Raw genomic sequence first — 14,987 nt, 5'->3', positions numbered from 1 at the left:
TTAGAGATATCTCCATGACAAGTGAAACGTGTCCCATGAACCATAACAGTGAGATTCATGTGCTGAGTTATTTTGTGGTAACGTTGATTCTTTTGTAAGTTCAGCTAATACAGCTTCACAGGTCAGCTGTGGGTTGTAATTGTAATTGTAAAACAGAAAGCAACAAGGAAAATGTTAGCAGCTGTATGTGAAACATACAACACAGTAAGATCACTCATAAATAACTATAGTTTCAACTACTTTGTGTACTGTTTCATCTATAAAGGCACTATTAGCTGTTAGTTTAAATGTAGCTGTGTGAATGTATCTAGATAAGTGTTTTTATAGAAATAAAAGTTTTACGGATAAATAGATGTCTGTACACATGCAGTTACCTCAGATGATGCAAGTTTAATCAACAAACAGCAAACTTAACATACTTTGAATGAAGATGAAAGAAGGTATTGCAGGTGTAGAAAAGAAAATTTGTCTTTTGGCAAACAAAGGATTATATTAAATTAATCAAGAAAAATTACAGCATTTTAATGACTAGAACATGGTATCAGGGAAAGTCTTCCTAGTTTCATAGAAGTAGTTCTGTTTCTCATCTGTGATTTGCTTTTCAAGACTGAACATGAGATTTCCAATAGAAATGAGCTATGTATCATGTTGGAGAAGTTCTCAACTCCAGCAAGGTGTATCTTAAGATTGTTGTGGTTTAGTTTCAGTAGTTCTTAAAGATTAGTTTTATTAGCTGTTTGTAGAGAAGCATTGCAACAGTGCCTGCAGACTTTTGTCTCCATGGTGTGGTGAACCTATAATGTGGGTTGCTTAACAGTAAGAGCTTTAATATGATAAGTAGAAATTTCAGTGCTAGCGCTTCAGGGTGGGAAGACTTAGGCTTCATTACAGTGAGAAAAAAGGGGAGTACAATCCCTACCATGATGTACAAGCATGCCTGCTTCTAAAATATTTTGTACCCTTCAAGCTGTTGGAACACACAAAGTGTCACTCCCTGAGTGCTTTCAAAACAGGACTGCAGATGTGGTTTCTGCATGGCTTCTCAGACAAAGGGAAGATGCAGGCTAACCACACAATATGCAGGTAGGTGCATATCACTGAGTAGATGCGCTGGGCCTTCTCTAGGGCCTGCCAAGCGTCCAGGTCAGCAATGTCTTCCCGCATGCCTGAAATTACTGTACTCTGCCAGGATGACTGATCGCTGTGATGCTGGGGCTTTCTGCTTCATACAAAGCTTCTCAGCTTGTGCTGGAAACAGAAATTAAACCATTAAAACAACAACAACAAAACAAAGCTCTACCTTCAGGCACAGCATGGTCTAGAATTTGTAGGCTGGAGTCATAGCTACGCCATTCTAGCAGGCTATCTTGCTGAGCTTTAGATGATGAACTGTAGGGTGACATGAAAACATCTGATGTTAAGTCACAGAACCACTCTGGAGGCAGAATTATCTGGCTGCAGAGATGAGAATTGCCACTGCACTTTACTTTGGGCATTCTACCCTGAGGGCAGAGGCACATGTCATTTCCAACATGACAGTTCTCCTGAGACTGCCTTGCATGCCTGCAGTGCCTCACAGTCTTGCCATGGAAGCTGTTTCAATCGTGGAGATTTTCCAGTAGTACAGTAGGAAATACTCAGCAGAAGAATGTTTTCTTGATTCTTTTAAACTGTGTGGACATACGTATTCATACCACTATATGCTTCCAATTTTCAATGCTTTCATACTTTTGTATAAAATAATGGTGGATATTTTTATTATTACTTTTTTACTTTCTGTAATTAAACTCTAGATAGCGCTGTTTCAGGGGCTCTTAAGAAAACATCAAATGCAAATTGTAGTAGTGAGTAAAAGTATATAAGTACAGAACGTATTTTTTCAAGATTTAAGTGAAACTGTTTTTGCCAAAGCCATTATTTAAATTTACTTTATCAAAAGACTAAACGGTGGATGAAACTTGTTTGGTTTCCTGCATATTTATGTAGGCTGCACTAAATCACAGAATGTTATCAGGTGTTTTTCAGCATACACATCCAAAGCAGTGTCAGATATGAACATGAATTTACAATTTGATTTCTCTCTTAGAAATTGCTTTTTTTTTCTTCATTAGGCTTTGCTAGTAGAGGATTGATCCATTGTTAGATATGAGGTATCACCTTAGCATTACATGCTGTCAAGATATCCTTTTGCTGCTATATTATTCTGTAGTACTGCCTATCCAGTGGGCTTTTGCTGAGGCTTTTTAGCAGAGAGTACATTATGAATTATATGAGAAAATGTATTAGAATTCAACAAAAGTATTCTGAACTAGTGTTTTGTGTATTTCTAAAATTCCTTAAAAATTCTGGAGAAATGATGCAATAGAGTTATATCAATATATGACCAATATTTCTACAGGAACCAAATCGCATAACATAAAATTATATTTACATATTCAAATAACTAGTCCTAAATTAGTGAGTGGTCTGAAGTACATAGCCTTTGTACTCTGCTCAAGGTAACAATTGTGTTTCCAAACGATACTTTAGGAAGCCAAGAACCAATCTACTGCAGTGTTTTCCTGGCTTCATTGTTTGTGGTAATATGATTAGCATGATAAGGGAGAAGCAAATGGCTGCTGCGCTCACTTTTTGTCTGTTATGAATTCCTGTGCTGATTCCCCTGGTGCTCAGTTCTGCTGGAGTCCAAGCTGATTTTTAGGACTGAAGCTGCTCTTTTTAATCTGTAGATGCAAAGTACACTGTTCCACGGCATAGGGGTCCTTTTCCACTGAGATGCATCCAGTATGTTTTTAAATTGAGGAGTTCTTATGCGTTCAGAATGCGTATAAGTCAAGTAAGATTTGAAGCTAGATGGCTCTGATGCCTTCTAAATAATCATGAATCTTTAGCCATTTCTGTATATTGGAACACAGAGAAAACATCATCCCCAACACTATGGGTTAAATCCTTACTGTTAACAGCAACATTATTAAGGGTCAGGGCTTCTGGATTTTTTGTTTGTTTGTTTTGGTTGGTTGTATTGTCATTTGTGGTTTTCTTTTTCCCTTAACCTTTGTGGCATCTCATCTTGACCCCAAAGAAATGGGCAAATTTCTGATTTCTTACTTAAGCAAACTGACATTTCATATACATACCGATGGCTTGTTTTAAAATGCTACAATATTCATAAGAAAACTTTATCTATTGGTCTTGAGAAAGAGAGTTGTAAATCTTCCAATATAGATATTGGTAAAATCCATTCAAGCCCTGACAAACTGTGAAGGTAAAGTTGAAGTTCAGCCTTAGGAATTGACTGCAGACTTTATCTGCTATTCATAATGTTCAGCTAATCCTAAAGAAAAGAAAGGTAAATGTAATATGACGTAGGTAATGTCCCCTAACACTTAAAAATTCTACAAAGCATTAATGACATATTCTTGCATAATCTTTACAGTGATTTAAAGATCACAGATATTAGAAGTAAATTGATTTAAATCTTGTCAATGTGTCCTTCCATAGTTATCACTCAGAAAAGAAGTTTGCTTTTAACAAATTTCCCATTTCATTAACAATTTTAACTTGCTCAAAAAAGGAATTTTTATCGTTTTTTTTTCCAGGTAACATTTCTGATTGAACATTGCTGTATGATTACTTGATTGCTTGAATTTATATTCTCCTAAATTCATCTGATGTTGCAGAATTTTATACAACTTGTACCATGCCTAAACTTATAATCTATCAATGTCTTACATGTGTTTGAATACAACCAAAACTTTATCTGATTTATGTAGTTCTTTGCATCATATGCTAGCATTAAAGAGTTGTGAAGATTTTTTTTTAAGTTTTAAAGTTCTGAGTAGAACTTAAGTAACGATTCTATCAGTCACCTTTATTCATTGTCTGTTATTGCTATGTTCCTAAAAAAAAAAAAAAAGAAAAAAAGAAAAGAAAAGAAAAAAGAAAGGAAAAATAAAGTAAAAAAGTGAAACAAATAATTTAAACTAAGAGAGAGATAAACCCTTTCTATAAATGTTTGATTACCAAAGCCGTTTTTCCACATATTTGTAACTTATTTAAAAAAATTCAGCAGATATTTGTAATAACTAGAGGTCTCCTTTCTACAGTGAAGTTTTATTTAATTTTGCATTTGGATCAAATGAGGTAAAGATGTGACGCCGCAGTACTTCTTTGTAACTACGGTACAAGAAATGAGGTACTGAAACTAACAGAAACTACTGCTTGAATTAGTCCTTTTAAGTATTAAAGCTGAGAAAAAAATCTTAGTGCTTTTGTTTCAGTGCTTAGCTACATTCTATTCATCCATACTACTTACTTATAAATTTCAGTCATATATTTGGAACACATTACATTTCAGGCAAAAAACTTAAGAGCAAGTTTTGAGCAATATGCTTTTTATTTTAATTAAAAATGATAAGCCATGTATCTGCATTTTTATCTACTAAGAATGAAAGTGAAGAGTAGCATTAAGGTGTCCTGTAAGACAGAACTAAAAAAACCATAGAAAATCCTGCATATATTATTTCAAATCTGATTTACAGCTTGAAGGGTTATTATTATTATTACTTCTGTGAAGGGAAATAAAAGAGATTTATTTTTCGTGCCCTAAATCTTTCCTCTTCATCCGCTTAACATCAGTGTGGCAACCAAAGGGAAGAATCTTTTCATTACTTGGTGATCAGATTGTACTGCTTTTAAACAAATTGACCAAGCCAGATTCGCAAGAATTTTGGCACTTGGTACACTGAGCTAACACAAATTTGTCATTGTTAGCTGTATGATCAGAAACTATATAGATGCTGTGTAGAATACAGAGAAGCTTGGCTGTAAGATTATCATGTTGAAAAAGATAATCAGAGAAAAACAGAAAGCGCTCACCATTGTTATAGGCTCACAGAAAACTCCACAAGGAGCAATCTCCAGAGAAAGAGATCCTTCTTCAGTGGCAGTCAGCCCTTAAATGGGTTTAGGAGAGGTGCAGCCAGGCTCCACCCCTTCTGAATTGCCCTCACCTGTGCTCCCACAGCTGACTCAGTGCTCACCTCAGGTGATCAGTCAGGGTCTCAGTCCATGATTCAGCAGTTCCCATACATTTGCCTAACCTGCACATAGGAGACAACAAAGATATTAGTTTGACTTAATTGTCTTTATAATGCCATCTCATGTAAATACTGTAAGAATAGTTAAAACAGTTACTAACACCTGTGAAAATTTAGAAAAAGTGGTCTTTGAAAACATACTTGCTGTTGCTTTTCACATGTGTTTTGTACTACCATAATCTGAGAAAAATTCTAAGAAGATATATCAGCCATTCATTTATTTATTTTCATATTTTGATTGAATTGCAATTAGCTCTGGTAAAGGTATGCCTACTTATCTAAGATCTGAACTGCCATTTTAAATGAAGAAAGATTGCAGGAACCAATATACTTGAAAGAAACTAAAGATCTTGCCATGGGTGTATGTAGCACAATAAATAACATCCATTCACCAGAATGATCTGTTTCTTACCAGAAAGTTTTCTCTGTGCTTTACTGTAGTGCAAGGTTAAACCTTAAGTACAGCATCCCATTTGGTTTGGAGTAATAATTCCATATGCCTAGTTCCTCTAGCAAGTAAACTATTCTGGAGGATATATAGAATGTAATAACTGCTTATACTAATGAAGTATGGAAAATGGTTTCTATCACCCTGAAGGGGAAAAAACTTATTGTGCCTTCCAGCTTTGTGGTAGCCTGACTTTGTTTTTTCTGATACTGTCATACTTCTGCATTTCTTCAATTTGTCTATGTAATCTTCTTGCTTGTCTACTGTAACTACCAATATTTTCTACATATGCCATTGCACTTTTTACACACCATAATTTAGAATGTGACCAGAAAATACAAGAGAGACAATGGGATCATTTAATGAAATTGTTGAGATGCTAGCCATTATTATACAGCTTATGAACCTGTATCATCTGAGTTTATCCTCCAGCCTTAAAATCTCTGTATAAGAAATGATAACATCCACTAACATGCAAATAAAAATTCATTGAATATCTGAAATTTTTTAAGCTTAATTTGGCATTTCAGTAGATAGCTACATAAATGAGAGGTTTGTTTCTCTGAAGTGACCAGATGACAAGACTAAATTCTCTTTTTAAAGGTCAGACATATAAATGGTAAACTTCAGAAAATATTTTAGATATGGTCATTTCTCTTATCATCTCTATATTTGAAATGATAGAAGAAAAAAGTTAGCTTAGGGAATCTGCACTGGAACAGATGTTGAATCCCAAACAACAAGAGAAAAGTGAAATTCCCTGGTTTTACAAGGCATTTTACAAGTAGACAATAACACAATGGAAGCAATAGTAGAATATGCCAAAACCACACAATTCAGAGAGAGATCATTATAAAAGTAATCTTCTATTTTTGTGATAATCAAATGCTTAACCAGGCAAGATGAGTTTCTGCATGTCTGCTGATATCAGCATATTCATCCCAATTTTCACATACATATTAAGATAGAAGCTAGAAGGTGATCGTGATTTACATAAAAGCATATTGTTTATTTCTAAACAAGTTATAGGAAATAGCACTCCAGAAAAGGAAATTTCAACTCAAACTTGAGTTGAAAAGAAGGACTGAAGATTATTTATATCTATTTAATACTGAAACATAATTGTAAGACAATGAACTAACGCTCTTATTCAAGTAAGCAAAATCAAGAAAGATGAAAAGGCATCATGAGTATGAGAGGCTGAGGTATAACATCAGCTGAAATCATCTCTTGCATCAAGTCTGCCTGATCTTTTGAAAGAAGTCCAAGCTACCAGTCTATCGTATATCTTGAAGAGATGAAAGAAAAAATAAAACATAGGTTGTAAGGTTCATGTTTCATCCCAACATGAAGGTATGATATAGGGCACAGATCCAGATTTGAAGGGAAGAACTTCTGTATACGATGGGCCTAGCGGTCGTGACTTTTCTTGTGGGCTTTTTTTGGAGTCCTTGGTGTTAGATATACTAACTGACTGGCATAGTTGATTTGATACTTACCTAATTCTTCCTTCACATTTCTTCAGTCTTGTCAATTGCCTTAAGGAGACTGTAGCTAGATAAGTACTCATATGATGTTAGCATGCGAAACTAGAAATACTGAATGCACTAAATAAAAATTGGTCAGGAGAAATTTAATTTTTATTAATTAGTGTCAACTTCCCATTATTGTTCATAGTCAAAATACAGGAATTATTTTTAGATCTTTTTAGAGCAGTAGGACAAATGCATCATAATGCTAATCAGTAGGCACCACTACCATCTCACAATGGATGCAGGAGAAGCAAGGTAAAGCATTGGTCAGTTAAAAAAAAAAAGAGAGAGAGATAAATATAGTCCATAGAGATGCTTCCAAACTTGCTTCTGAACTTCTGTCTTCTAGTTATATTGATACTTGATAAAACACTCTGGAAACTTTTCAACATGAGTATTTTGAAATTTGTCCTATTCCATTGAAGAAGAAAAGCACAGAAAATATAGAAAAGGACTAAAGAAAAAAAAAAAAAAGGTTATAGAAAATCATGTTCCCTTGCACTTTTTCAAAATAATGTTGTTGAGGTACACTAAGATTTAGAAAACAGCAAGTCTTCCTCACATAAATTCAAAATGATAAACTCTTATAGTCAGTCATTGAAAGAACATTATGTAATTCAGATGGCATCCCTTTATTATGGTGTTTAGCTAATGGGCTGGAGCTTTTATGACTAATCATTCATTGAGGGATTTAGCTATAAAATAGAATGGGCACAAAATCCTTCTTTAATCTTCCTTCTTTCACTAAAATTGTGACCAGTATAGGATATGAAGTTAATATAGTGATCTTTATAATGGTTTTGTGAAAGTCATTTTAGTAATATGAGTTATACAAATCCACTTTCTAGTCTTCAGGATGGTAAATTATATATTTTAAAACAATGAAGAAAAATCACCTCACTGCACACTAACCTGAGTAATATAAGAGTGGCCAGGATTTACACATACTGCTCTTACAAAATAAAATCCTTACATTTAAAATAAAAACTATAGAATATTTTCATGGAATATGTAATGTCCCTCTTAGATATCCATAAATACAAAAAAAAAAAAAAAAAAAAAAAGCTTTTTTGATTTCAGAAAATGTGGTTGCTCAATTATAATGATTATTGTGTTTTCTGTAGTTTTTTTTTTTGTTTTTTTTTTTTGTTTTTTGTTTTTGTTTTTGTTTTTTTGTTGTTTTTTTTTAGAAATTTAATATTTATATGTATGCTTTTCATCTGTTAAATGAAAGGACAATCCCGGTACTAGTCTCAGGAATGACAAAACTGAATTTTCAAGCATATTGTAAGAGAAATATATAATTGTAGTTTTGACAATGTTGGCTGTGATCATGGAAAGATTGAATTTTTCCACAAGATAGTTATCAGGGAAGTAAGATTAACCTTTATTCATGTCAGTAAGCTAAATCAAAAGCAGGTGAACTCAGTTTTAAATGTCTTTTTTTTTTTTTTTATGTCTTATTTTATGTCATACTGTTTTTGTCTGCTCTTCATTATGCATTTTTTTTCCAGTCATTTTGATAACTGAAGGCAAAACCAAATCTAATGTTTTATATAAGTAAAAAGCAAAGCTAATTTTCTAAAGCTTGACAATGTTATCCTAGATTTTCTGACAGAAATGCACAAAAATTTTTTGTTTTCAGTGAGAAACCACAGAGTAAGTGATTCATTTAACATGAACATGAACATCAAAACTACAAGTTTCTTAAAGTTATGATTTTCAACATGCATTCTCATTTTAGTCCACTCAATGTTTTATTCCACTCAACATTTGATTCTTTACAGAAGTCATACTGCAGAGACACTGTTTATTTCATAACTATTAATTGTTTAGGCATACTTGTTTGGGAAGCAAACTGACCTGCATAATGTGGGGAAAAAAAAGAACAAAAATCTCCAACTCATCTACACAAAAGTATAGGTCAGTCTGCAGTAAAATAGGATAAAGGTACATCTTGAGATTTTTCCTTCGAAAATCACTATTATTTAGCACATACATGGATCCTCTCTCTTAGCACATGAAATGCTTGGATACTGTCATTTCTATTCAGTTCTCATGTAATCATATTCCTTGTTGTTTTGACTGTCATTTTGCTCCATCAGCAGCTTGTTTGTTTCAAGGAGGCTACTCATGTAATAAGCTGTATTTCATGAGTAGAGCCACAAGAATCCTTGTTTAATGTAACTGACACTCTTTATTTATAAATGTCAGTACTGTAATGAAGTATTTAACAAACTTAAGTTGATGCAGCATTTGTTTAATAAACAATGCACTGTTCCTCTCCACATAGATCACCTGCATCATAAATACATGGAAATGTTCTTCTAGCATAAAAGCAAGCAAAGCAAACTTTGTGTTTAACTTGCTTAAATCATATGAAGATGCAGTGTAATACTCAAAATGCTTTGAAAACCTACCATTATCTCACTAAGGCTTCTAGCATGCCTGGATGCCTTTGTTAGTATCTAAGAAATGTTGAACAAAAAAAAGTTCAATAATGCTGTTTTACACAATCAAATAATTTAGTCGATTTTTTTTTTTTTTCCTGTTGGATGTATATTTTAACTTGGCAGAGACTGAAACTCTTCTCACTCAAATGTAGAAAAAAAAAATCATAGTGAAATAATTGAGATTCAGCAGCCTAAACAAATAGAGCTTTTAAAGAAGTAGATCAGACTTTTGACAGTAAATGTAAAAGTCAGGTGGTCCAAAGCTTCAATTTTCCATACTTCTGCACTGTGCAGGAGAATGGACTATAGGAACTTTGTACATTCATATTTGAAAAAAAAAAAAAGTGGGAGGGTAAATTGTTGCCTTATTCACAGTTCTAGTATTGTAACAGTCTCAGGGTTTTTTTTTGAGCATGCTACACACAGTATTGAGAAATACCCAAGTTAGATTGGTCTGCAATAGAGCTATGAATATTCATGCGTTTGAGTATGTATTTTACATATAGTATAATTTGGAATAGAATTATAGGGTGAAGAAAAAGTTGTGAGAACAACAATGCACGGTGCCAATCTCTGAGGGTGAAAAGCAGTAGAAATATAAAATGGAACAACAAAAAAAAAGACTCTAACTTGGAAAATCGTTAAAAGAATCCTTTCAGTAATAGACTTGCATACAAATAGCAAAGTAACGTAGTGAGTATTTGGCAGAAGAAAAAAATCACAGAAATTGAGTAATTTGAAGTCAGATATAGTTCTCTAGTAACAAAGAGTAAAAAATGGAATATAAGAGCCTTAGAAGAACATAAATATTACTTTAGGGAGTTTCTTTGTAAATGTTTCTAGGAGCAAAGATTGATACGTTTCTGCAAACATACCATTGTAATGACAAAGAAAAGTGTTTAGTACTGTGTGTGCACAGTTGCTGTAACTAGGTACAAAAGTTCAAGGCCAAACTATATCAGTTTATTTTGATCTTATGTACAAGGGCTGCTCCAAAAGTAATGCTCCCTATTTTTTTTAATGTCGGCATCTGATGTCACAGTAAGATGTTGGTGATATGGCAGTAAAGGTTTGGCCTTCCTGACAATAATCTATTACATTTTGTTGCTGCATAGCAGATGGCAACAGGGGGGCAAAATTGATGTTATGGAGGCGTGTATGAAGCAAAGGTGTGTCACCGAATTCCTCTTTTTGGAATAAATGTCACCCATTGACATACACATTGACATACACATTGACATTCATTGGTACTTGCTGAATTCTTGTAGGGACCAAACAGTGCATGTGAGCACAGAGAGGTGGTAGGTGATATGTTTAAGCAGTGCCAATACAGACATGGAGGACAACCTACATTCTGGATGCCCAGACTTCTTATGAACACAGCATTCAGGCTCTTGTTCATTGCTGGTAAAATACATAGCTAATGCTTGTGACTATATTTAAAAATAGTATTTTTCAGCTGAGAATGTGATCTATCAAATAGCATGATGTTTTCCTCTTTATATCAATTGTAGTTTCGATAGAAATTAATAGAAAACATTAGTTTCAGAGAGGCTTACATATACTGTGAACAGTTCTTTCAAGAGTCTATTCAAGAAGTGCCTAGAATAACTTGTGTTTGATTAAAGCATCATTTTTAGTTTTATTTTAAAATACAGAGAGATAGAAAACAAATTACTTTTGGTAGCTTCTTTTTTCCCCAAGTGTTCTGTTCAGATTCGTAGGGTTTCTGTTTCCAGCTTGAGTTGTGTTATACCTTTTTTTGCCCAAGACTTTTAGAATCCCCTATTTTCTCTCTTTGAAAGTGCTCATACATTGCTGACGAGTTACTTCTCAGATTTTCTTTGATGTACTGAGCAGACACATCTCTAACCAGTTTTACAAGCAGCTCTCTGAATGTACTGAGGCTGTCTTGTATAATGGCTGTACTCAATATTTGCCATGCCACCATTTTTGAGTTCATCACCCAGATTTATTTATTTATTTTAAACTTCTTAGTGCCTTTTTAGTTTCATAAACTAATCTCTAGCTTCAACTTTCTAGGTATCATGTTTCTATTTGTATTTGACTAATGTCTTTTGCCTGAATACTGCTTCTGGCATATATCTGTTAGTCTGTTCTGAATTCAAAATAGAGTTTAGCAATATTGGCTAGTGCTAACACTATATTTGATTTTAATTCCTTTTTTTTTTTTTTTTTTTGGCCAAGAAATATAAGTTAGTAAATCAAAATCTGACAAAAATATTTCATATCTTATATCATTACCTGCGGAAATGAAATATGCTGTTTCGTCCAAGAGGAAATAGGGGTTTAATTAGAGTGGACTATTTATACTTGAAAAAGGATTTTCAAAATTATTCTTCATCTTTGAAGATCCCCAGAGTTCCATGTGCTGTATTTCTACATGTTATTTTACTATCACCAGCACATTTTTGTCAGCATCATAAAGATACCAGAACATTTCATAGTTACAGTGAAAATTGAGTGAATATTTGGAACTTCAAAAACAAGGAAGTCACAGTCAGAACATGGGTTCCGATCATGAGCTCATCTCTTCTCGTACTGTCTCTTTAACTTTGTCCACTAAATAAATAAAAGGAACAGAGCAAAGTAGAATAATTCTTTCGTGATATGTCTGGCAGTTTCCTGGGGATTTGCATTCTAGATCATTGTGCCTGGTATATTCTGAAAGATTCATCATGTCTTTTCAAGGAACCTTAAACACACAACTGTTGTGTTCAGTTTGGTATTCCTTGGCTGTACGTTTTATCAGTTCACAGTTAAGCTTGCTGGGTTTCTTTGGACTGTTTAAAAAGCAAAAGGTGGAGATAACTATGCCTTCTATTCCTATTCAGGATTAAAAAGATTTGACCTTATTCAATAATGCTTTTACCTATAATCTCAAGTCACACTTCATTTGCAACTAATACTTCATTTACACCTTTGTGGGTTTTTTATTTTAGTGGAGAGGCAGGAGGAGGTTGTCTCTCCTTCCATGACTTGTGTAGCTTTTAAGATATAAAAAATGTTACAGATGCTGAGGGGAAAATAGAATTTGCATAGTAAACATAAAAGAAATACTTTGGTTATTTTCTTCGTGGTCTAGTAAAGCAAAACGAATCTTGGGCACCCACTGTCTCCTTACTGTATTATGCTTGAACAACCTCAGGAGTTGTGTGGAAGAATTACTTAGGGAACAAAGAAAATAAGCGCTTAAGGAGGCAAGCAGATGTATGGTATTTGCAGAGAAACCTCTTGTTGCAAATTTAGCCTCAGTCTTCCTTCACACTTTGAATTGCAGGCAATAAAAAGAGTCAATAAAGGAGTTTACCTGAAGGCATCTTCCAGCAGTTTTGACAGTTTGACCACTTGCTTCACAATGATGAGAATAGTCCTACTTAAGATTAACTGAAATTACCCCCAAATCACCATAGTTGAGATCAAAACAGCAGTTGTGGTGGTAGCAAATCTCCCTGGCTGCACAACTGTCATGAACTGTCCTTTAGTGCTGTTTAAAAGTGGATTGTTTTTTTTTTTTTTTTTTTTTAAATAATTTTTCAATCAGTGTAGCGAGGCAGTGAAGTAAGTTATCTGGATATCAAGCTGCTAGCTCCTGGTTGGATATGTACTTACTACTAAATATTCTCAGTAGTCTGTACTACAGAGTTGTTTGTAAATGGAATGTATAGAACTCCAAGAACAAACAAACAACAACAATAAAAAAAACAACACCAAGAGCTGACAACTGAATAATCTACTTTTGCATATTTTGGATTCAGTAGGTTTTGTGAATGTTAAGTTTGATCTAGTTATATTCTAAAAGTGTTTTCCGTCACTAATGGATTTTATTTTGAGTGTTTCCATAAGCTAGACGCAGTGTAGAAGCAAAAATCAGACGAATTATTATTCCTAAGTAATGTTATATTCTCCGTACATCTCATCTATCTATTCTAGTGCTATAGAGGAAACAAACTCTAACTGGAATTTTAAGATTACATTTCTCAGTTTATATTTTTAAGAAAAGAGGGATATCCTATTCAATTTAAATGGGCTTCCTTACAAAAAGTTTTAATACTTTGTTTTCTGTTCATTTCCAGTAAGAAAAAAAAACATTTTAGTACTTGTTGTTGATATTGTAAATACTTCACCGATTTTAAAGAAACATAAAATGCCTTCGGTTGGAAGCAATAATCTAAAGACCATCTATTTCCAACTGCCCTACCGTGAGCACCCACTAGATCAGGCAAACCAGGACCCCATCCAACCTCTCCTTGAATACCAGGATAGAATATACACAACTTCTCTGGGCAACCAGTTCCAGTGCCTCAGGATGCTGCAACTGAAGAATCCATTGGAAAAAGAAGAAAAAAGCCATTTTCTTTCACACAAAAACAGTATTTTTAGTTCAATTCTTCAAAGCTGAAGTGATAGTTATTCATGCTAAATTAATATTTTTACAGGGGAATTCTCACTAAAACATGTAATATTACAACATTTTGCTGGTCTACTATTTCTTCATTTAATTTCACATTGACTTTTAAAACATGTTTTGGTGACACTTCATTTCACTCATGTTACAGTTATCTTCTTAATCTGGTTTGTAAATAAAATGGTTGACATTGTTTTGATGTCTTGGAGAAAAAAAACATGCTATTTCTTGACTAGAAGAAATGAAATTATACAAGTCTGAGAGCAGATATATGTAAGCCTAAGATATTTTTTTTCAGAAGTGTTTAGTCTATTTACAGTTACACTGGCATTTTCCACCATTTTTTTTCTCAGTTATAAGTCATTTCTTCACAAAAGACTACATACACAATATTCATCAGAATATCATTCTGTTATTGAATAACACTGGTTATTCCAAGCCTTGTGGTATAACCTCATTGATTTGCCCACTTATTTAAAAAAAATAAAATTTTCTTAGCAGTTTAGATCCAGTTTCTCTGCTGGCAGAGAAATATTCTGTAACATATTATGTAACATATTATGTATCTTCAATGTGTTAAACATAGCTCTATATAGAAAAATGATGGCTAATAACCAATTCTAAATTTTCCAAAAAAAGAATGATGGACACAATACTGTTTAAAAAACAAACAAACAAAAAACTTACCCATCCCAAAGTCCAGGGCTCACCAAATACTCCAAAAGAAGGAATCTCCAGGTAAACTCAAAAAGTCAGAAGGATCACAAGACCCCACTTTCACAATCAGTATTCTTCTGGCAGCCAGCCTTTAAATGAGGTTTAGGGAGAGGTGAAACCATGTTCTACTCCTGGTTGCAGGTGGGAGGAATTGCTTTCACCTGCTCTCCCAGAGCTGGCTGTGTCCCTTCTCCAGGTGCTCAACCATTGTTTCTGGCATGACTTAGCAATTCCCATACAAACTTGTATAATTTTGTCTAATATGGAGAATGTAAAGCAAGGAAATTAGATCATTCTCTCTTCCTGCTT

At 33.8% G+C, this 14,987-nt stretch overlaps 1 long non-coding RNA gene across 1 annotated transcript; it reads right to left on the bottom strand.

Moving 5' to 3' along the window:
• Positions 1 to 451: 451 nt before the first annotated feature.
• LOC149918064 (uncharacterized) lies at positions 452 to 14,734 on the bottom strand. The gene is made up of 3 exons (XR_016466347.1): positions 14,649 to 14,734; positions 5,043 to 5,102; positions 452 to 1,248 (listed from the first exon to the last, which is right to left on the bottom strand). It is a non-coding gene; the product is annotated as an uncharacterized LOC149918064 (long non-coding RNA).
• Positions 14,735 to 14,987: the final 253 nt, after the last annotated feature.

The sequence above is a fragment of the Phasianus colchicus genome, chromosome 4 (genome assembly GCF_987193195.1).
Source record: "Phasianus colchicus chromosome 4, bPhaCol1.hap1.1, whole genome shotgun sequence".
Lineage (NCBI taxonomy): Eukaryota > Metazoa > Chordata > Aves > Galliformes > Phasianidae > Phasianus > Phasianus colchicus.
Note: the sequence above shows the minus strand (reverse complement) of the source record. Positions and strands in the feature narration are given on the sequence as shown.